This window comes from Plecotus auritus (genome assembly GCF_963455305.1).
Source record: "Plecotus auritus genome assembly, chromosome: X".
NCBI classification, from domain to species: Eukaryota; Metazoa; Chordata; class Mammalia; order Chiroptera; family Vespertilionidae; genus Plecotus; species Plecotus auritus.
The window spans coordinates 73,013,852-73,036,428 of NC_137784.1; the positions used below are offsets into that span (position 1 = coordinate 73,013,852).

The 22,577-nt window shown below is 41.2% G+C and overlaps 1 pseudogene across 1 annotated transcript in view; it reads right to left on the reverse strand.

The window, feature by feature from the left end:
- Nucleotides 1-1,099: 1,099 nt before the first annotated feature.
- The window catches only part of LOC308240164 (neurofilament light polypeptide-like), a 93,591-nt pseudogene continuing 72,113 nt past the window's right edge, over nucleotides 1,100-22,577 (reverse strand). The window contains exons 3-4 of the transcript in view: nucleotides 1,621-1,747; nucleotides 1,100-1,416 (exon numbers count right to left, since the gene is read on the reverse strand). The product of the transcript in view is annotated as a neurofilament light polypeptide-like (transcript). The remainder of the gene's footprint in view (nucleotides 1,417-1,620; nucleotides 1,748-22,577) is intronic.

The following is a 22,577-nucleotide window of genomic DNA, read 5'->3' on the forward strand; positions in this document are numbered from 1 at the left end:
TTACCACGTGAGAATGAAACAGTCCCAATTCTTGCTTCATCAGGGTCCCCCAATGGCAATTTAATAAATCCATGTAGGTAGCCCAAACCGCCGCCAGCTGTCTCCTGCAGGACTGTCCAAAGGTCCCGTAGTCCATGTTGACCCCAAGGCAGAAGCACCCCACTTCTCTTAAAATCCATTTTCCTCTCTCTGGGTAGCTTTTCTCTTCCCAGAATCTGGTCACCGATCCCTATGACTGTGGGATCATAGGGAAATCCTTCTTAGGCACGAATAGTACGTTTCTGAATTGTTTCACACGAGGCTGACATTTTCCTCCTCCTCATTTCTGTTGAAGAGCTGCACAAAATGAAAGGCTTTCATAGACAGAGGGGTGAGAAAGGAAGCTTACAGCGGAGAGTTAGGGGAGCAGGGGTCTCTAGGATGGACCTCCCCTTGTGCTAACGAGGAGATTCCAGGCTGACTGGCTACCTTTGCATTTCCGGGAGGGGCCGAAGCTGCAGTTAGTTTAGGTCTTATGTATTAGGTCTTGGTTTGGTGACGTGGGCTTAGCACAGGCGACTCCGTTGTGGGCCTACTTTCTCTGTTTTCACACTGCCCACAGGTGCAGTTCTGTTCTTTGGAACCACTAAGTCCTTGAATGAGTGATTTTGTTTTTCTGGAATAAGTTTCGTTCCATCCTACCAATTTAATATACTTCTCTGACTCCAGAAGTAAAGTGGGAGGGCCTGTTGTCACAATACAGGACAAGGATACGTCCCTGCCAAGTTCACAACCATATCAGTGAGAGCCTTACATTTTAAAGAGAAATTACACATCAGTCCTCCTCACTAAACCCTGTAAAAGGTAAGGAGTTAACTCCTTTGGAACAGTATATATAATAAAGAACACCAAATCTGTAAAATTCATATATAAATTTCCAATAAAACACATCCTTTCCTTTTTCTTTTGACACAACTCCCTTCCTCCAGTTTTAAATACCATCTCTTTTGCTCAAAAAATGGCAAGCAGGAAGATGAGATTTCCACAGCGATTTATTGTTCATTATTTTAACAACGTTTTCATGAAGACTGTTTATATATTGAGACATCCTCAAACACTGTCACCAAAATGCTTGTTGCTTTTCTTTTTTAAAAAAATAACACTGATGAACCAGTGGAAACAATTTCCATTCTTGGTGAAGCCTGTGGGTGTCAGTGGCACCTCCAATAAAAGTCCCATTGACAAATATTCTTGGCACAGTTCTCTCGCCAGTCATCTTGTAAAGTGCGTCCTGAAACTGGCTTCCATATCCAAGCATGTCCAGTTCCACTGCTTTGTAGTTCACGTTCATGTTGTGAAAAAGCTTCTTTGCCATGTTACAGTAGGAACAAGATGTCTTTGAGTAAATCACCACACAGTTAACAGAAACTAGTGACCCTGCACACGAATCCATGCGCGAGTAGCTCCCTGCCACTTGCCTCAGCTGGCTGCCCCACCCACTACTGCTTGTAGCTCTCCACCACACCTAGCTCGCTGCCATGCCCTCCTGTAGCTCTCCACCACACCTAGCTCGCTGCCACGCCCTCCTGTAGCTCTCTGCCACTTGTAGCTCACTGCCCTGCCCTCCTGATTGGTCGTTACATGACAACATCCCAACCAATTTGCATATTACCCTATTATAAGTATAGATGGATTCCTGGATCTGATTCATGGGAGCAGCTGCCTCAAAGTCGATGATGTGCTGTTCCCCATCCCTGAGGCCACCCCACTGAGCAGGCCCACCAAACCGCTCCTGCTTCAGGCAAGCCACATCCCCTGCAAAGATTGCGCGGCACCAGATCATGGTCTGAGAGCAGGGCTGCAGCAAACGGAGGGGACACAGGAAATTCAACCCCCAGAAATCTACTTTCTAAATGCACCCTTCCTTTAGGGGATTCCAAATAGCTGGCCCACAGACCATGCTGTTCTAGACGGTTGCCCATGCCTTTGGGCCATTCTGCAAAATATTAATACTTTAAAGAAAATTCTTAAAATGAATACTGTTTTTAGGTTTTGTCAAAATGAGCTTTCTTAATTTAGAACCAGGCCTAGTCCATCTGTTTAGCATTTGTTTCTGGATATAGTGACAAGGTTGGCTATCATCACCAGGCTTGTTCTGTTGAGCAGGTAGAAATCATTGTGGAGATATCTGGAGCTCTCAACATAACTATCACCCATGGTCACAGTCAGAGAGTCACTGAGTGGGGTTACTGAACCAGCTTCCTCTCCATCTCCCTGTGCCTTCCTGCTGGGGTAGGTGAGAAAGAGCAAAACCTTCTAAATGAGTCACAAAGATGGAAGGCAGATGGTTGCTGGGGATACTGGCAGTAATGAATGACAATTACCTTCTGGATTACAAAAGTCAAGGATACAAGGAATTCTAGACTACTGCAGTCCTTGCACCAATACCTGCATATATTTGCTCTCCTTCACAAGCCTTCTTCTGACTATAGCCTATATTTCCTTTCAGTTTCTCTTTTCAACAAACCACCACCATTTATTGCACATAAACATCAGGCCAGGAACTCTAATGTGCTTTACATCTATATGTACATATGTACATATTCCATTTCATCATCTCATGAACCTTGATAAAGTTAATTTGCATATCAGGACCCACAAATGGAGGCCACCTCAGTGGCCTGGTCCATGTCACAAATCTAAACCTAAGGCAGCCAGCACTTAAAGCAAACCCTTCACTGTCAAGGAAACCATCACCAATGACAATCCCCCAACTCAGCTTTAGAGGGCTTAGTTTACCAGAGGAAATAGGACCTGCTGGCCAAGCCTCCCCTGTTTTTGTGTTGCCTCTTCTGATGCTCTATAACACTCACTCTTATTCTCCCCATCAATGGGTTGCTTTCCCTCAAATAAAGGACATCAAACTTATCACAAAATTGTTTTCATTTTGTCACTTGACAACTCAAATGAGATGGGTACTATTTCATCTCCTTTTTCCAAATAGGAACGATGAGAAAAGAAAGGCAAGACAAGTTAGCCAAATACAAACCACGCTAAAATAGGAACTCTACGAGGGCAGAGGTTTTTTGTTTGTTTGTTTTTTCACAACTGTTACTAAGTAGTTTGAGCATCCAGAGCAACATTTGCAATGTAATAGTCAGCCAGTAAATGTTATATATACCAATAAGAAGTACCTATCTGTATTTTTGTCTGGGGTCAATTATTTACAGAAAACATAAATCTACTCAGGCTAGGTTAGGCAAAAGGGATTTGGGTTAAGAAATAGAGAAAAATCTCCCAGGCCCCATATGACAGGAAATACAGGCAGACCACGTGGGCACTAAAAAAAGTAGAGAAAGAGAGTCTGTTTCTGTTTCTTTGGGGCCTTGAGGTTTTTCAAATGAGCTACCTGTCTGCTCTCAGTTTCCTTTCTGCAGATAGAAGCTTCACCTCAAATTTTACAACTCCTCTTCCTTTGTCACATAAGTTTGCACATTAATTCGGTTTGCCATAATAGTAGCTCGGACTTCAACTTTACAGATGCCAGGTAAAACAGTTTCTCTTGCCAATTTTCATGGGCAATTGGACCAGGTTTCCATCTGGGGTCTTATTAGCTGTGATCAGAAGGTGGAGTCACATGAGCTACCCCTTCCATCTAGTGGCTATATTTCCTAAAGAAGTTACGCAGGCAAGGAGGGTCTGAGTGACATCTCTAGGCTAGGCAGGGAGCCAGAGACCCCGAGCGGTATTGGAAGAGCTCGGCTCTGTGCCAGGGGCAGCCAGGATAGAGGTCAGCGTGCTGTTTCTGTAAAGGGCCAGATGGTAAATATTTTAGTCTTTGAGGGCCAGACAATCTGTATGGGCAACTACTTAACTTTGTGATTGTAGGAAAAAAGCAGCCCTAGAGAGTAAATAAAAGAACGAGGGTGGCAATGTTCCAATACAATATAAAATACAAAAGGCAGCAGGCTGCCTTTGGCCTGAATGGTGTATTTTGAAGACCCCTCTCCTAGGACAAAGGCCCCACCAGGAAATATGACACCTGTTCGTATTCCCATCAAGCCAGCTTCCGGGTTGCTGGACTAATGCTATCTTGTTTTAGCTGATTTCTTCTCTTTTTTAGTGATGATGTGCCTACTTATTAAGATGCAGAACATCATGTTTAACAGGGATGCAAGTGCTTTGCTCAACTACCTTAAGGACCAAGTCATACTTGTCGGAACAGCTAAGTGGGAGGGAGTGATCGTGCCAGGGTGGTGCAATTAGCGAAGCTCAAAGGGCCATTTTCGTAGTAACCATTTGTGTGCTCCTCCTCCGCCCCCTCCCCCAACCCAGACCAGCGTCTTAACTGGGAAAGATTCCCGTGGGTGCTGCGTTCTCTCCCTCTACACAAGGTACCTTTTCCAAAGCCTCTTAATACAGCATGAAAAATAAAATAAGGGTCCAAAACAGGATGGGAATTGGAACCAATGTGTGTCATCATCGACTGCATGGATTATTTGTCAAGTTAGAAAGGCAGAGAGTTTTAAATGTAGTTTTATTTTAAAGAGTCCGTGTTTGTCGATGCAGCCCATGTGGCCAGGGCTAAGCTTGTAATAGCTTCGCAAGAGCTGTGAAGAAGCCCCAATTTCTCTCTGAAAGTGGTTTTGTCATACTGTAATATAAAAGGATAAGGGAGTAATCTGCCTGTGTGTGGCTGGGTGGATGCTGTTGCCTGCAGTTTATTATATTTAGGTAATGCTTAACTGCACACTTGATAGACATTACTTTTATGTTGTGGCTCCTGGACTGTTTTATGCTCCTTGGTCATTATGCTAAGAAATGAGACTCTCTTACTTTTCAAAGTTAGAGTCCCCTGCTCTTAGCCCATGTCCTAATAAAAGATTCTGACACTGTAACTATAAAGCTAAGCTCCCTCTTTCTCAGCTAAAAAGAGGATGAGTCTACAATGAACAGGCCTGGGGGCCTGAAAATGCATAGATTTGCCAGTAAGATAGCAAGGTACCCACTGAGCCAACACATTAATTAAGTGCTGTTAAACAGAGTTGTCCTCCAAGCTTGTGGCAATTGTGCAGCTGGGGGGAAGGCAGGGAGGAGGAGGCGATTCCTACAGCTGTGGTAAGCACTAGCAGACTAGCTCCTACTCATCTCTTCAAAGCCAAGGTTGGAGGGCTGTGCCACCCTCCTGCACCTGGCTTCTTCCTTAGGCAGTGAGAGTCTTGCTTGCTGGACTTCTCCCATCACCCCCACTCCCTTGACAATGAGCTGTGCTATGGGTAACTTAGCCCAAGAAAAGAAAGATTAGGGTAAGTGATAGAACCGGTCTTTCCAAGTCATAGCCAAAGCAATCACTGCAATCGGATTCTCACAAGTTATATGGGGCAGAATGACATTTTATGCACTAGAAGAACAGCTCCCTTAGTAAATTGACTTAAGGTTGCTTGCTCTTTGTTGTTTATTTTTTAATATATTTTATTGATTTTTTACAGAGAAGAAAGGAGAGGGAGAGTTAGAAACATTGATGAGAGAGAAACATCAATCAGCTGCCTCCCACACACTCCCTACTGGGTACGTGCCCGCAACCAAGGTACATGCCCTTGACCGGAATCGAACCTGGGACCCTTGAGTCCGCAGGCCAACGCTCTATCCACTGAGCCAAACTGGTTAGGGCTGCTCTTTGTTTTTAATAACCTCAAACTTACAGAAAAGCTGTGCTTACATTACAAATAACATTTTTTGCACTGAACCATTTAAGAGTAAGTTGATGCTCCACACACCCCATAATACTAGTGCAGTGCCTATTTCCTACAAATAAGCACATTCTCCTACATAACCACAATATTACCACCACCCAAATCAAGACATTCATTACTACCATCACTTCCTAATAGTCCATTCAGGTGTTGCCAGTTGTCCCAATAATGTCTCCTAGAGCAAGAGGATCCAGTTCAACATACAGTGTTTCATTTGCTTGTCATGACTCTTAACCCTTTTGAGTGGGCCAGTTCCTTAGTTTGACTTTGACTGTCTTGACCTTGCCACTTTCCTAGATTACAGGTTAGTTATTTTGTAGTCTCTCCCTCAATTTGGGTTGCTGATGTTTTGTCCTAATGCAGATTGTGTTTGAACCTTTAGCAGAAACATCACAAAAGTGATGCTGCATTCTTCCCATGCATCCTATCATGTGCCACGTGATTTCTATTTGTTCCATTATTGCTGTTGTTCATTTTGAGCATTTGATTAAATTAATGTCTTCCATGTATCTCTGTTGTAAATTTAATCTTTCTCCCCTTAGCACATTGTGAAATTTAAAAAAAATAATAATTTTAGCCCTAGCTGGTTTGGCTCAGTGGATAGAGCATCAGTTGTGGACCAAAGGGTCCCAGGTTTGATTCCCGTCAAGGGGACGTACCTTGGTTGCAGGCTCCTCCCCAGCCCAGATCCTGGTTGGGGTTCGTGCAGGAGGCAACCAATCAATGTGTTTGTTTCTCTCTATCTTTTCCTCTCTCTCTTCCACTCTCCCTAAAAAATCAATGGAAAAATATCCTTGGGTGAGGATAAAAATAAAATAAGTTTAGATTTACAGCAAATATATAGTATTGCAAGTCTCAGATATTCACCATTGACTTTCCCCTAATGTAAGCATCTTCGATGACTATATTAATATTTATGAGAAGGCACACTGAAGCCATGTAGAAATCCATTCCTTATCAAACTTTCAATGTATTCATTTTTAAAAATTATATCACAAGGGGCTCAGGACTTCCTTTTTTATTCAATGGATAATAATCCATTACTATTGCCCTGGCTGGTTTGGCTCAGTGTATAGAGCATCGGCCTGCGGACTGAAGGATCCCAGGTTCAATTCTGGTCAGGGACACACACCCAGGTTGCGGACTCAATCCCCAGTAGGGGGTGTGCAGGAGGCAGCCAATCAACGACTCTCTGTCATCATTGATGTTTCTATCTCTCTCTCCCTCTCCCTTCCTCTCTGAAATCAATAAAAATATATTTAAAAAAATAATAATCTATTACTATCAATACTACTTTTTTGTTGACTTTTATTGAAGTGAAATTCACATAACATAAATTTGACTATGTCAAAGTGAGCAATTCAGTGGCATTTGTACATTCACAATGTTGTGCAACCACCACCTCTCTCTAGTTCCAAAACATGTCCATGATCCCCAAATAAAGTCCTGTGTTATTTTTCATAGTGGCTGAACCATTTTACACCTTCAGCAGTAATATATGTGGGTTTTAATTTATCCGCATCCTCACCAACACTGGTTATTTTCTGTTGTTTTGATTCTAGCCATCCTAGTGGGTGTAAAGTGATATCTCATTAAGGTTTTGATTTGAATTTCCCTAATGACTGATGATATTGAGCACCTTCATGAGCGTGTTGACTATTTGAATATCTTCTATACAGAAATGTCTGTTAAAGACCTTTGCCCATTTTTACATCGAATTGCTTGTCTTTTTGGAGGTTGAGTTCTTTATATATTCTGTAAGAGAACTCTATGGGAGTTCTTTATATATTCTAGATAATAGACCCTTAGCAGAGATATGTTTTGTAAACATTTTCACCCTTTCTGTAGGTTGTATTTTGATTTTGATAATGTTCTTTGATACAAAAATATTTTAATTTTGATGTATTCCAACTTATCTGTGTTTTTTTTTCATGCTTTTGATTTTATATTTAAGAATCCATTATCAAAAACAATGTCATGGAGACCTTTGTGTTTATTTCTATGAGTTTTATATATTTAGTTCTTTATTTAGGTTGTTGATCCATTTGGGGTTCATTTTTTTATGTGTAGGTAGGGGTCCAACTTCATTCTTTTGCACATGGATATCCAATTGTCCCAGAATCATTTACTAAAAAGACTATCCCTTTCCCCATCAAATGGTCTTGGCACCTTTGTTGAAAATTAATAGGCCATAAAGATATGGTTTTACTGCTGGACTTCCAATTCTATTCAGTTAGTCTTTATACCTATTATAATGCCAGCACCACAGTATTTTGGTTACTGTACATTTGTAAATAATTTTTGAAATTGGGAAGTGTGAGTGCTACCACTTTGTGATCCTTTGGGGATTTGATAGGAAACATTCACTCCATAGATTACTTTGAGGAGTATAACCGTCTTAATAATATTAAGTTTTCCAATTCATGGACACGAGATGTATTTCCATTTATTTATGTCCTCTTTATTATCTTTCAACAATATTGTATTATTTTTAGTGTACAAGTCTTGCTTCCTATTGGTTAAATTTACTTATAGGTAGTTTATTCTTTTGGATATTATTGTAAATGTAAATGTTTTTATTAAATTCCTTTGGATTATTTATTACTCTTTTATTTTAAAAAACTGTTTTTAGTGAGTTGATCTGGTATACTGTGACATTGTTCAATTCTTTTATTAGCACTAGTTTGTTTGTGGGTTCATTGGTATTATCTACATAAAGGCTCATGTCATCTATAAATTCAATATTTATTTTGATGTTTAAATTGTCCCAGATTTGCCCAGTGGGAGACTCATTCAAACAGTAGACCTATCCTTTAGACACATCCTCATCATTCTTTGAACACCTCCTTACTTCCAGCTCAAGATATTCTATGATCACTTTGTATTTTCCCTACCTTAGCCCCCAAACCAGCTATTTCTCCCGAGTCATTGTTCCTTTTAGTGGAGAAGGGTATTGATGAATCAAGATCTGAATGGTAGATGTGGTCATTGTCACTGTTCCCAGGCCCTCTCCATAAATAGAACTAGGGAACATATGTATACTATATATACACATATACACACAGATGAATGTTTGTATTTCATTTTACTTATGTATATTGATAGTCATGACTTCACACCAAAACTAATTGCAATTCACCACCACAGGTTTCATTCTAGTTTTTTTCCTTTTCCATATCTTAACTTTTCTCAGAGAGTGAAAAATCTTGCTCCCATTATTCTTAACGTATTTACTTATTTGATAAATCCTTCAGCATGTACTAATTTCCCATTGTTGGTGTTCCGTCCTCCTCTGAGCCAATATTCTTAGCCCACTTGGGCTCTAAACTCCATGCTACACTGCTGTCACTGTCCCCAATGTGGATCCCTTCTACTTCTGCTTATGCTCTGGCAGAACTTACTAGACTGTCTCCCATGCAGGCTCAGGTTCTGACACTCCTCTCCAAGCTACTTCTTACTAAGCTGTCCCTCCACAGGGCAACCTCTCCACTCTGTTTTGCTCTGGTACTCCTTATTTGGTCACCCATATATGTGGATGTTCCCCTCATCTTGCTTTGCCTCCAACACCCTTCTCTAGACCCATCCCTCACCATATGGATGCCTACCTTGCTTGAACCCTTCTAATGAATTCAGGACCAAATAGTTCAAGAAGGAAAGGGAAAGAAAGTGGAAGAGGAAGTTTGTTTGTTTTGCTGAGGTAAAGAAGACTATCAGTTTAGATGCTCTTATTTTTTTTATTTAATAAATCTTTATTGTTCAGATTATTACAATTGTTCCTCTTTTTTCCCCCATAGCTCCCCTCCACCCGGTTCTCACCCCACCCTCTGCCCTTACCCACCCCCCCCGCCACTGTCCTCATCCATAGGTATATGATTTTGGTCCAATATCTCCCCCCACCCCCACACCCCCTTCCCCCCGAGAATTGTCAGTCCACTCCCTTTCTATGCCCCTGATTCTAATATATTCACCAGTTTATTCTGTTCATCAGATTTTTTATTCACTTGATTTTTAGATTCACTTGTTGATAGATATGTACTTGTTGTTCATAATTTTTATCTTTACATTTTTCTTCTTTTTCCTCTTCTTAAAGAATACCTTTCAGCATTTCATATGATACTGGTTTGGCAGTGATGAACTCCTTTAGCTTTTTCTTATCTATGAAGCTCTTTATCTGCCCTTCAATTCTGAATGATAGCTTTGCTGGGTAGAGTAATCTTGGTTGTAGGTTCTTGCTATTCATCACTGTTTTTTTTGTGTGTTTTTTTTTTTTTAATAAATCCTTATTCAGATTATTACAATTGTTTCTCCTTTTTCCCCCCATAGCTCCCCTCCACCAGGTTCCCACCCCACCTTCTGCCCTTACCCCCCCCACAGTCCTCATCCATGGGTGTATGATTTTTGTCCAGTCACTTCCTGAACACCCCCATACCCCTTTCCCCCTGAGAATTATCAGTCCACTCCCTTTCTATGCCCCTGATTCTATTATATTCACCAGATTATTCTGTTCCTCGGGTTTTTAATTCACTTGATTTTTAGGTTCACTTGTTGATAGATATGTATTTGTTGTTCATAATTGTTATCTTTACTTTTTTCTTCTTCCTCTTCTTTAAGAATACCTTTCAGCATTTCATATAAAACTGGTTTGGTGGTGATGAACTCCTTTAGCTTTTTCTTATCTGTGAAGCTCTCTATCTGCCCTTCAATTCTGAATGATAGCTTTGCTGGGTAGAGTAATCTTGGTTGTAGGTTCTTGCTATTCATCACATTGAAAATTTCTTGCCACTCCCATCTGGCCTGCATAGTTTCTGTTGAGAAATCAGCTGACAATCGTATGGGTGCTCCCTTGTAGGTAATTAACTGTTTTTCTCTTGCTGCTTTTAATATTCTCTCTTTGTCTTTTGCTCTTAGCATTTTAATTATGATGTGTCTTGGTGTGGTCCTCTTTGGATTCCTTTTGTTTGGGGTTCTGTGGGCTTCCTGGACTTGTAAGTCTATTTCTTTCACCAGGTGGGGGAAGTTTTTGGTCATTATTTCTTCAAATAGGTTTTCAGTATCTTGCTCTCTCTCTTCTTCTGGCACCCCCATAATTCTGATGTTGGTACGCTTGAAGTTGTCACAGAGTCTTCTTACACTATCTTCAACTTTTTGGATTTTTTTTTCTTTTTGCTTTTTCAGTTGACTGTTTTTGGCTTCTTTGTATTTCAATTCTTTGACTTGATTCTTGTGTTCCTCTAGTCTGTTGTTGGGTCTCTGTATAATATTTTTTATTTCAGTCAGTGTATGTTTAATTTCTAGTTGGTCCTTTTTCATATCTTCGAGGGTCTCGTTATATTTATCGGCCTTTTCTAGGATATTCTTGAAAAGCCTTATAACCGTGGTTTTGAATTCTATATCCAGTCATTTGTTTTCCTCCATTTCTTTCGTTTGTGATCTCTTTCTTTGATGCCGCATTTTCACTGCTTCCCTGAGTTGGTAGGGTAGATTTGTGTGCTAGGTTTCCTATATGGCCCAGTGGGTCTGCCTCCCCAGTTAACCTGAGGTGGACACTCTTGGTGCACCCCTTTGTGGACTGTGTGTACAGCCTTGTTGTAGTTAAGTCTTGATTGTTGGTATCACTGGGAGGAATTGACCTCCAGGCCAGGTGGCTGTAAGGATCAGCTGTGTCTATGCTGGGAGAAGTTCGGTGCTGGAGACAGCCATATAGGATTAGACTTGCCAAATTGCAATAGCCTCTGTGCTCAGCTTGGATGGGGTGGAGTCTCAGGGCGGAGCAGACAGTCTTGGCTTCCAGTCAGCCTTGCCCTTGCGCGCACATGCGCACCTTCAGACCTCTGCCTTCCCCGGCTGCCGAGTCTCCGCCCAAGAGTCTAGATTCCCCCCATAAGAGCGTGGGTCCCCAGGGGCTCGCCTGGAACTGGGGTTCAGTGCAGTCAGAACTGGGGCTCAGTGCAGTCAGGAGCTTCTGACTCCCTTCCACTAGGGAAAGCCTGTGGCAACCTCCGCAGCCTTTGTGCGCACTGGCATGCGCACGCCTGCAGACCTCTGCCTTCCCCGGCTCCCGAGTCTCTGCCCGAGAGTCCAGATTCCCCCCATAAGAGCACGGGTCCCCAGGGGCTCGCCTGGAACTGGGGTTCAGTGCAGTCAGGAGCTTCGGACTCCCTTCTTCTAGGGAAAGCCTGTGGCAACCTCTGCAGCCTTTGTGCACACTGGCACGCGCGCCTCCAGAACCCTGCCTGCCAGGGCTCCCCCGTGTCTCCCCCAGTTCTCCGAGTCTCCGGGTGCCTTTCTCTCTACCGGACAGTCCAGACTCCCCCTGTATGAGCCTGGGTCCACGGGGTTTCGCTCGGGACTGGGGTTCAGTGTAGTCAGAACTGGGGTTCAGTGCAGTCGGGGGCTTCCTTCCCCCTTCCGCCAGAGAAAGTCAGCCTGGCTCTCAGCCACCCTTCCTCTCTGCGCGCACAAAGACCCTTTGCCATACCTCCAATTCTCTGTGAGCTTTTCTCTTTCCTTCAATTTGTAGAATTTTCACTCAGCCAGCTTTCCTGTGGTTCTAGATGGTGTCCGTTTTGTCTTTTAGTTGTAGTTTTGAAATTGTTGTGCGAGGCAGCAGTTTAGTTGCTTACCTATGCTGCCATCTTGGTTTCCAAGGAGACTATTCATCACTTTGAATATTTCTTGCCACTCCCGTCTGGCCTGCATAGTTTCTGTTGAGAAATCAGCTGACAATCGTATGGGTGCTCCCTTGTAGGTAACTAACTGTTTTTCTCTTGCTGCTTTTAATATTCTCTCTTTGTCTTTTGCTCTTGGCATTTTAATTATGATGTGTCTTGGTGTGGTCCTCTTTGGATTTCTTTTGTTTGGGGTTCTCTGTACTTCCTGGACTTGTAAGTCTATTTCTTTCACCAGGTGGGGGAAGTTTTTGGTCATTATTTCTTCAAATAGGTTTTCAGTATCTTGCTCTCTCTCTTTTTCTGGCACCCCCATAATTTGGATGTTGGTATGCTTGAAGTTGTCCCAGAGGCTCCTTACACTGTCTTCATATTTTTGGATTCTTTTTTCTTTTTGCTTTTATGATTGGGTGTTTTTTGCTTCTTTGTATTTCAAATCTTTGACTTGATTCTTGCGATCCTCTAGTCTGTTGTTGGGTCTCTGTATATTATTTTTTATTTCAGTCAGTGTATGCTTAATTTCTAGTTGGTCCTTTTTCATATCTTCGAGGGTCTAGCTAAATTTATCAGCCTTTTCTAGAAAATTCTTGAAAACCTTATAACCATGGTTTTGAGCTCTATATCCAGTCGTTTGCTTTCCTCCATTTCTTTCATTTGTGACCTGTTTCTTTGTCTCCGCATTTTTGGCTGCTTCCCTGAGTTGATAGAGTGGCTTTGTGTGCTAGGTGTCCTATAGGGCCCAGTGGCTCAGCCTCCCCAGTTACCTGAGGTGGACACTCGTGGTGCACCCCTTTCTGGGCTGTGTGCACAGTCTTGTTGTAATTAAGCCTTGATTGTTGTTGGTATCCCTGGGAGGAATTGACCTCCAGGCCAATTGTTTGTGAGGATCAGCCATGTCTACGCTGGGAGAACTTGGAGACACCCTTATGAGACAAGACTTGCAAAAGCCTCTGTGCTCAGCTTGGATGGGGCAGAGTCTCAGAGAACAGACAGTAATGGCTTCCTGTCAGCCCTGCCCTAAGAGGCCCCCTGGGTCTCAGTGTCCCACGGTAATTGCTGCAAGCACCTCTGAGAGAAAGCCGCCCTCGAGTTTTACCCACTGCCAGACAGTCCAGTTTCTCCCCGAATGAGTCTGGGTCCCCAGAGTCTCACCCAGAACTGGAGTTCAGAGCATTCGGGAACTTTTTTCTCCCTCCCGATTGAGAAAGCCAGCCGCGCACTCAGTTGCCAGCCCTCTCCAAGTGCATGCCTCTGTACCTCTGCCTTCTGCAGCTCCTCTGAGTCTCAGTGTGCTTTTCTCTTTCCTTCTACTTGAAGAATTTCCACTCAGCCAGCCTTCCTGTGGTTCTGGATGATGTCCGTTTTGTCTTTTAGTTGTAGTTTTGAAATTGTTGTGCGAGCCAGCAGTTTAGGTGTTTACCTATGCCATGATCTTGGTTTCTCCTAGATGCTCTTATTTATAAATCTTTCTTTTATTGGCACAACCTAAGTTGGAAGTAGGGATGGGGCCTTTTAGTCCCATTTACTACCCAATATTGCCTTCCTTAGCATCTCTAACAAGGAGTTATCTACCTACTGCTTGAACACCTCATATCTACCATAATAGAAAAGAGTTACACTATATGAATATTTAACACAGGCATATTTCACTATAAGCACTCAGATCAGAAAGAAGAAAAAAAGGGGTTGCAGAGAAAGAAGGAGGAAAAGGAAGAGAGAAAGAAAAAGAGAGGGAGAGAGAGAAAACACCATGAAAACAGTGCTGTTGATTTTATTCTCCTTTGTACTCAATGGGTGCATGCCCTGGACTGAACATTCAGTCATCATAGCATTCCTATAAGGCAGCCACTATAAACCCAATTTTATATATGAGAAAATTGAGGCTTGAAGAGATCAGGTCATGCCCAAGTCACACAGCTAATATGTATGGCAGGGCTGGAATTCTAACTTGTCTGAATCAAAAGTTATGCATTCCTGCATCCAACTTTGTTTTTCCCTGACAATTAGAATGTTTTATCTGTTTATAGAATTGAAAATCTGTCTGCATAACGTTTTTCAACCCATTGGTCTTGGTTTCACCCCTCGGGGATGTAAAAAACAATTCTAATTGCTCTTCCACATGACAGCCCTTAAAATATTTGTAGACAGCTATCATATCCCCTGAGTTTTCTGCTCTCTAGGCTAGACATTTCTAGTTCCTTCAACCATTTCTCTTATGAGTGAGAAAATGCCTTTCCTATTGCTTGTTGCACTGCACTAATCTAAAGTAAGAAGGAGTCAATTCTTGCCCCAAACATATTCCATTGTATCCAGGGCAGAAGGAAAATTAGACATTTGTTTTTGAACTGAAATAGCAAACATGGAATTCAGTTTGCCTTCCACTGCAGATGCTTATAGATTCTGAGACATAAGTGCTACATTCTCTTTTTCACTTAGGTATTTTTATATATAAGGCCAAGCCATTGGTCCAGATCCCATTCTCCTTTATTTTTTAAAATATGTTTTTATTGATTTCTTAGGGAGAGAGGGAGAGTGAGAGTGAGAGGGGAGAGAGGGAGGGAGGGATGGAGAGAGAGAGACAGAAAGAGAGAGAAACATCGGTGTGAGAGAGGAACATCAATCAGTTGTCTCCTGTACACACCCTGACCTGGGACTGAGCCTGCAACCAGGAATCAAATCTGAGACCTTTTAGTGCATGGGACAACACTCAACCAAGTGAGCCACATTGGCCAGAGTTAGACCCCTTTCTTGTTTTGAGGAAAGTCCAGGAATTTCCATGATAGATTACCACCAACTATCTGTTGCTGAGAATGTGTACTATTATGACTAGCTCAATACATTTCAAAAATACCTGGGGTTCATATATCTGATAAAGGTCTAGTAGCCAGGCGTATAAAGAACCCTTACAACTGAACAACAAAGAGACAAACAACTCATTGAAAACATGGACAAAGAACTTGAGTAGAAAAGACATTTCTCCAGAGAAGATACACAAGTGGCCAATAAGCACATAAAAAGATACTCAACATCATTAGCCATTAGGGAAATGCAAACCAAAACCACAATGCAATACCACTTCACACTCACTAGGATGGCTAAAATAAAAAAGTGTTGGTGAGGATGTGGAAAAATTAGCACTATTTCTTTTCAGCTTCAGCTTTATTTATTTCTCTCGAACATCTTTTGAAACAAATAACAGCCTTGAATGACAGAAATGGGGAAAAACACTGTGTTTGCCAGGTAATTGCGTTTAGTGAGGTGAAATTCACATAACAAAAATTGAGCTTTTTAAAGTGTAAAATTAAGTTGCATTTTGTACATTCACAATGTTATACAACTATCACTTCCACTTAGTTCCAAAATATTTCCACATTGCTGGTAGAAATGTAAAATAGCCCAGCCATTATGGAAAACAGTTTGGCGGTTGCTCAAACATTAAACATGAAAATACCATATGACCCAGAAATTCCACTCCTAGGTATATACCCAAAGGAATTAAAAACAGGTGTCAAAGACTTGCACACAAATGTTCATAGCATCACTGTTGTCAATAGTCAAAAGATAGAAACAATCCCAATACCCATCAACAAATGAGTGTATAAACAGATACACCGTGCAATGGAGTATTGTGCAGATCTAAAATGTAATGAAGTGCTGACACATGCTACCATGAGGATAAACCTTGAAAACATTATACTAAGTGAAATAAGCCAGACACAAAAGACAACATGTTGCATGACTACATTTATATAAAACTGGAGGCCCAATGCATGAAATTCGTGCAAGAGTAGGCCTTCCTTCCCCCAGCCACCGGCACTGGCTTCCCTCTAGCACCGGGACTCAGGCTTCCCTTGCAGCCCCGGCTTCGTCTGGAAGGTTGTCTGGAAGGACGTCCGGTCTAGTTAGCATATTATGCTTTTATTATTATAGATATCCAGAATAGGTAAGTCCATAGTCAGAAAGCAGATTAGTGGTTGCTATGGGCTGGAGGGAGGTGTAATGGGGAATTACAGTTTAAAGGATAGAGAGTCTCCTTTTAGAGCAATGAAAATATTTTGGAACTAAGTGGAAGTGATAGTTGTATAACATTGTGAATGTACAAAATGCAACTTAATTTTACACTTTAAAATGCTCAATTTTTGTTATGTGAATTTCACCTCATTAAATGCAATTACCTGGCAAACACTGTTTCTCCCTATTTCTGTCATTCAAGGCTGTTATTTGTTTTGAAAGATGTTCGAAAGAAATAAATGAAGGTGAATCTGAAAAGAAATTGTGCTAGCTTAGGAATATGGCAACTGTACATTATCTGAGCCAGGGCATGTATTTCCTAGCCAGATTGTTCTGAAAATTATGCTCCTTAAGTAAAATGATGACAATTAGAATGAAATGGCCACAAACATCAGGCTTCGTGGAGGAGAATATTTATCCTTTAAATATATTGCTCTTAAGTCAGGGCATTTCTCCATTACGTACTATTCTGGATGGAACCAATCCTTATTTTCTGGAAGAAATCAATTTTAACTAGAACTACTGCATTTCAAATTTCCATGCAGTGCAAGACTAATTTAGTATTCATCAATATTTGCCATACGTACTTTCACTGGCAAGGTGTTTTCTTCCTGGATTCAATGGTCTATCGGAGAGTTGTGAAAGGGAAAAATTTCAAGCTCCCTCCAAAAGAGCCAGATTTTACTTCTGCTCCACATTCATTAAGTGAACATCACATACCTTTCATTGTTAATGAGCCAATTTCTCCAAGGGCTCCCACTCCTCCCTGAAACGGCATCCACTTACTGCAAGTGTGCCAGTTGGAATATTACAGCTCCCCTGTTCTGGGACCCTAGAGAAAATTAAAACACTTTCCTGGATCATCAAAGTTTTTCTCACATGTAGTTAGGAAAAACAATGAAAATATTTAGTAAAACTTACATGTACTATGTACATATGCTGAGTTGAACAGCTAAATCTAGATTGCTGTCTGGGGAGTTAGTGGAAAAGATAACTTTCTCGGAATGCTAAGGTTAGGGTAGGTAACTGCAAGTTCCTTTCTAAAGTATCAAAAAGAGCTCGGCCGGCGTGGCTCAGTGGTTGAGCATCAACCTATGAACCAGGAGGTCATGGTTTGATTCCTGGTCAGTGCACATGCCCGGGTTGGGGGCTCAATCCCCAGTGTGAGGGTGCAGGAGGCAACAGATCGGTGATTCTCTCATCATTGATGTTTCCATCTATCTATCATCTATCTATCTATCTCCCTTCCTCTCTGAAATCAATAAAAATATAAAGTATCAGGAAGAAACTTTTATTTTCTTCCTAAAGTTGGAAGGTTGCATGGGTATTATTTTAATTATTGCTCAGTATTACCTATAACAAAGCCACCATTTCATGCACAATTGCCACCATGTATGTTTCTGTAGACCTTCACCTTCCTCTGGTTATATAGGGCACATGCCATGGTACCCGACAAAGAGGGATGCCAATGAACTCCATGGGCAATCTGCTATCTGAATCAATCAGTTTGTAAGGGGCATATGAGTATCAGAAGAACTTACAGTAACTGTTAAGTCAGTTAGTAAATTAGCAGGATAAGCCATTATATTTAAATTGATTTTTCTCTTCTTCCTTTTCCTTCCCTTCAGTTGTCTATAAGCATATTTTTGTGATTATACATCACCATAGACTGACAATCATTGAGTAACAAAAACAATTTTACCACCAAATCTATCATCTGGCTCATTACTACCACATTACACATATGGGAGAAATGCATACAGAATGCACAAAGTAAAACGGTGTTGCTCTAAAAAAAGGGGGGGGGGGCAGATTTATTTTTATGAAAGGCTAGATTTCTTTTTAAGGGAAAAAATACAGCTAAGAATAATGCATGTTCTCATCTCCTTTGCTTCAAGGTTTTATCCTCAAATGTTTTTGTTTGCTTCCTTGTTTGTCAATGACCCTTAAGTGACTGTAGAATGGCACTAATATTGTTAGGATGGAGTTGCTACTGTGCTTCCCATCTATTATCTATTCATCATGCTTTCCCATCCTGCTATCTTGATAGAGAGATGGATAAACAGAATTCCACTAGAGGTCTGCTATTCTTCAAGATTACTGGTGCATTTCATATTCAAGCTCCCCTACTGTAGATTTTGAGGTTATGCTTCCTGTTCTAGTTACTATTGCTACAAATCATTTCAAACTGTAGAGGCTGGAAACATTGACAATCATGTCGTCTGAGAGTCAGAGAGGGTTCATCTGGGAGAGTCTGGCTTGGAGGCTCTCATGCAATTGCAATCAGACAGTGGCTGGAGCTGGAGAGTGGTGGGCTGAAGCAGAGGGGGCTGGCTGGCCAGGCCTCACTCTCTCTTCCTGCAATTTCAATGCTTCTCCGAAGGTTAGAGTTCTAGCAACAGGGGAAAGGGGGACATATGTAATGCTTTCAATAATAAAGAATTCTAGCATAGGATAGTTTGAGCTTCCTCTGAGTATGGCAGCCTTGAGGCTGCTGGACTGCTTATCGGGTATCTGAAAGCTTTAATAGTAATTATTCCAGTGTGAACCGGGAGGTCATGGTTTGATTCCTAGTCAGAGCACATGCCCGGGTTGTGGGCTCAATCCCCAGTGGAGGGTGTGCAGGAGGCAGCCGATCAATGATTCTCTCTCATCATTGATGTTTCTATCTCCCTCTCCCTTCCTCTCTGAAATCAATAAAAATATGCATTTCTTAAAGAGTGATTATTCCAGCAATCAAGGCAGAAGCTGCATCACCTTTTAAGACCTACCCTCATAAACCCTGCTTCATTATTTCTATTTCACTACTGATTGCAAGCAAGTCACAAAACCAGCCCGCTATAAGGAGGGAGGAATAGACTGTGCATCTTGAAGGAGGAGTGGAGACTTTCCAGAGAGCATGTGGGAGGGGAGCTATCACCATAGCCATCTTTGGAAAATACAATCTATCAAACCTCCTTTGATCACAGGTTTTCCTCCATTTTGCTCTTCTCTAAGTCTATAGTCAATTAAATGCTTCCCTTTTGTAATCCAAGGCAACATCACGATAAAATATTTACCAGGGTCTGTCATGCATATGGTGCTATGCCAGACGCTTTCTGCTTGACACAAAAAATATCGTGTTTTTTTCCCTCTAACAGATTATCTCTAAATGTAATGGAAACAGATAATAAATATCTTATTTGCCTTTTGGTCAAGTAAAAGAAAATGGGAAAGAGCAATAAAATAAATTGACATTCTTTTTTTTATCTGTTTTTATTTTATTTTTTAAATAATTTTTTACCACATTCTTAAAATCACACCCTAAAAGACCCTTCTCTTTAAGAAAGGGAATCTAAATGCATTTAATGAAATATTATGTTACTAGATTTTTCACTTAGGAATTAGGGAATACCATCAATAACATTGTCATAAATATGTATGGTGTTAGGTGGGTACTAGACTTATCAGGGTGATCACGTCATAAGTTATATAAATGTCTAATCACTACGTTGCACACCTGAAGTTAATATATCATATGCCAACTGTAATTGAAAAATAAAATCTATATTTTAAAAAATCAATAAAAAAGTAATGGGATACTAACTCGATGTAGCTTTAGAAAAACAAAGAGGGGGGAAAAGGAGACATATGTAATACTTTAAACAATAAAAAAAAAAACACACAGAGAGGAGGGTTATAACAAGTTTAAAGGAGTGTCTCAGAGAACTCATGAAAAGAAATGTAGCTGGACTTCCAGAAGAAACTAAAATGAGAACTCAGATATCATCTGAGATGTCTTTATTTTCCTCTGCAGTCCAGGTTTTGCTGCTGCTGCTTTTATCCGCACCATAGAAAACATGGCAACTGCCATGCTTAGGATTCCATGTTCTTGTCTAGCCACCCAGAAAGAAACCGGTTTCCTTGTCATCTTTATGTCCAAACTGGTTCAGCTCACTCTTGGTTCAACAACAAGCCTGACTAGGGGCGGCAGTTACAATATCTAATTCTGACAGCTTCAGCTACAATCTTATAGATCTAATGGACCAACCCTTCTAAAGGCATGCTGGTACTCGATGCAACAGATGTTAACTACACCAAGACTAAGGGCGAGTACAAAGCACTGATGCTGTGCATTGGCAGAGCAAGACACTGACAACCTAATACTATATAAAAGCTAGTCAAAGGCCTTATCAGGTCCAAACATCTTTCCCAATAATCTGTCAAAAATTTTTACTGTCTTCCTTCTCCCATCACCATAGTTATTTTGGAGGATAAAGGAAAGCCAGCTCAACATTTTTAGCCATGTCTGATCCTCAGATAGACTGGTTGACACATTGTGCGTCATGACCATAACAGTGGATTCAGGTGTCTTGACCTATTGCTATGTCATAGTCAGTTGTGAGATATCAAAAGTAATATGGTGGGTTAAAAAATTCTGAAGTTTAAAAGATTCATTTAAAGAGTAAAATAAAAGTAGAGCACATTCAAGGATAGCCCTATAATATGACCACCTCTTCTTCTTTGTACTCAAAATTGTTTTCTGGAGTAGGCAAGAATTACAGATTGCGCACAAGGAATTTCAGAAACCCTGATATGTTATGGGAGCTGTGTAAGTGTGTGGATGTTGTCAGACATAAGCATTGCAGTGGAGAGGAGGGTGGAAATCCCTGCATTAGGAACCCTGGGGAGCTTGAGCGAAGATACAGGACAAATCAATTTCAATTGGCTTGTGGGGGCTTAGGGAAATGTGATGAGAAGCCCTGGGTAAGCTCTAGGGGAGATGCAGTACTGAAAATGGGGAGAGAAGGCAGGGCATCAAAGATAAGCCGTACATATCTCATAATTTTGCCCCTGACATGCCCTGTTTGTTCAATCTCATTATCATATACTTGACATGTTTGTTTTTTTTTGCGGACAAACTTTCATATAATGAGATTCCACCTGTCTCATCAACAAGTTAATGAAAGCATTCAGGAGCCATACACACAAACCCACAAGCTCATCTCCAACACTTGGTAATCTGTAGAGTACTTTTAAAAAAATCATGATTCAGTACACGTGCCAAAGCCAAATTATCTCGAATTAGCAACCAAGAAAATAAATGTATAAGTAAATGGCAGAAAGGGATCACTATAGTCTATTTCTATAGGGAGGTGAACTAATAATTGGCCCCAAATGGGCTCTACGTTTCTGGAGAAGTATGTGTGATATTTTTTATCCTTCACAGTTCTAGTTTGCAGTGTTGCCCTTCAAGGCAATATTCACATTGTTAAAATGAAAGTGGAAAAAAAAATCTTGTGAATTCTCAATTTAGGTATGCTGCTACCAGGTGGTAGTAATATGGCACAGTGATATAGTGCAAGCAATAATGCACAAACTATAAACATGTGTTTAAAGAAAAGATTAGCATCTTATACAATGGAATACTATGCTGCTGTAAAAAAAAAAAAAAGAAAGAACTGCCCTGGCTGGTTTGGCTCAATGGATAGAGGGTCATCCTGCGGACTGAAGGGTCCCAGGATCGATTCTGGTCAAGGGCGCATGCCCGGGTTGCAGGCTCGATCCCCAGTAGGGTACATGCAAGAGGCAGCCAATCAATAGTTCTCTCTCATCACTGATATTTCTATCTCTCTCTCCCTCTTCTTTTCCTCTCTGAAATCAAAAAAATATATTTTTTAAAAAAGGAAGGAATTCTTACCATTTGCAACAGCATGGATGGACCTGGAGAGCATTATGCTAAGCAAAATAAGCCAGTCAGAGAAGGATCAGTAGCACATGATCTCACTCATTTGTGGAATATAATGAACAACATAAACTGATGAACAAAAACAAATCCAGAGACAGAGAAGCATCGATCAAACCGTCAAACCTCAGAGGGAAGGTAGAGGAGGGGGGGGCGGGGAGGGGAGACTTGGGGGGAAGAGATCAATCAAAGAACTTGTATGCATGTAGGCATAACCAATGAACATAGACAATGGGGCGGGGGTGAAGGCCTGGGCTGGGGGGCATGAGCAGGCTGGGAGAGGACAACAGGGTAAAGGGGGACATATGTAATGCTTTCAATAATAAAGAATTAAAAAAAAAAAAAGATTAGCGCCCTAGCTGGTTTGGCTCAGTGGATAGAGCATCGGACTGCAGACTGAAGGGTCCCTGGTCCAATTCCGGTCAAGGACACGTACCTCAG